The sequence below is a fragment of the Pseudophryne corroboree genome, unplaced genomic scaffold (genome assembly GCF_028390025.1).
Source record: "Pseudophryne corroboree isolate aPseCor3 unplaced genomic scaffold, aPseCor3.hap2 scaffold_1290, whole genome shotgun sequence".
NCBI lineage: Eukaryota > Metazoa > Chordata > Amphibia > Anura > Myobatrachidae > Pseudophryne > Pseudophryne corroboree.
The window spans coordinates 78,216-79,605 of record NW_026967916.1 but is presented as its reverse complement, the minus strand read 5'-3'; the positions used below and the strand labels follow the sequence as shown (position 1 = coordinate 79,605).

The 1,390-nt window shown below is 38.4% G+C and overlaps 1 non-coding gene across 1 annotated transcript; it reads left to right on the top strand.

Annotated features, from left to right (window-relative positions):
• The first annotated feature begins 271 nt into the window (after positions 1 to 271).
• On the top strand, positions 272 to 345 carry TRNAN-AUU (transfer RNA asparagine (anticodon AUU)). The gene has a single exon. It is a non-coding gene; the product is annotated as a tRNA-Asn (tRNA).
• The last annotated feature ends 1,045 nt before the right edge of the window (positions 346 to 1,390 follow it).

The following is a 1,390-nucleotide window of genomic DNA, read 5'->3' as shown; positions in this document are numbered from 1 at the left end:
AAAAAATGCATATAGCAGAGGATAGTTTCAATCTGCCTACCTCTGGGTTATGGGCCCAGCATGCTTCCATTGCAGTACTCTGCTGCACATGTAAGTGCAAGAGATCCTGAAGCACTCACTCATCATGGGAAAGTACCAATGTGTTTCTTCGTTGGTTGATGGAAGAAACATCTTACAAAAACTCTCCAGATTATTGACTTTTTAAAGTTTTTCTAGGAAACGTTTTAGATGAATGCTTATTAGCCTTTGTCAGTATGGACTTTTGCAAAGTGTCTCTGTGGCGCAATTGGTTAGTGTGTTTGGCTATTAACCAAAAGGTTGGTGGTTCAATCCCACCCAGGGACGTAATTAACCTTGTGATCAGATTTTGGTGATATTAAGTAGACAAGTCAAAATTTCAAACCTCCTCTTATGGTGTAGGGTACATGGCCTTCTCTGATGTAATCAGAGTTAGATTTGATTCAGTGATTTTATAAAAAACAGCTAGGAAGCACAATTTAGCAGTGGGTTGCAGAGAAAAAAAATATGCTGGCAGAAAAATCCAATCGAGTGATTAAACAGCTCTTCATTTTCTGGCTTTATTTTTATGCTAACAAATTTGTTCTCTGAAAAGTGTCCACAAAGCCAAGTCTCTGATTAACACCTTTGTAAGGATGGTTTTTCACCTATTACTAAATTAAACTTGCTTCATTGGAAAGGCAGCAAGATGCATCCTCATTTCAATGTCTACTGAAATAATACAAGTTGACACCAGGAAACATTAACGCCACTGCATCCTTGCTGCTTTCTCATGTGGAAGTCTGTTTAATGTGAAAACAAATGTGTGTGTTTTTTTCAACCTGGAAGCCCAACATCGATTAAGATCGATCTTAAATAGACCCCTGGGTTTTAAGGATAACCATGGTTGAGTCCAATGGTTAATTCACATTGACCGAAGTTCTAATTAAGTCACCTGTGCTCAAGCATGATATCCTTAAAATCTGGATTGCAATGACAGCATTTTGGAACTATGCCTAAGGGTTTAATTTTTACATTTATCCACTGACAATAAATCTACCTACAATATCCCTGTAACTGTTATGATTACAGTATTTCACTAAATAATTTAATTTGCTGAACCTTCTGTAAAAAGAAATATTAAGCTGCTGTAATTCCCAGATGCAGCAAATTTGTTAGCTAGTGGGCAAAACCATGTGCACTGCAGGGATGGGGGGGGGGGGGGGGGCAGATATAACATTTGCAGAGAGATTTAGGTGGGTTATATTGTTTGTGTGCAGGGTAAATACTGGCTGTTTTGTTTTTACACTGCAATTTAGATTTCAGTTTGAACACACCGCACCAAAATCTAACTCTCTCTGCACATATTATACACCCCCCCCCTGCAGTGTAC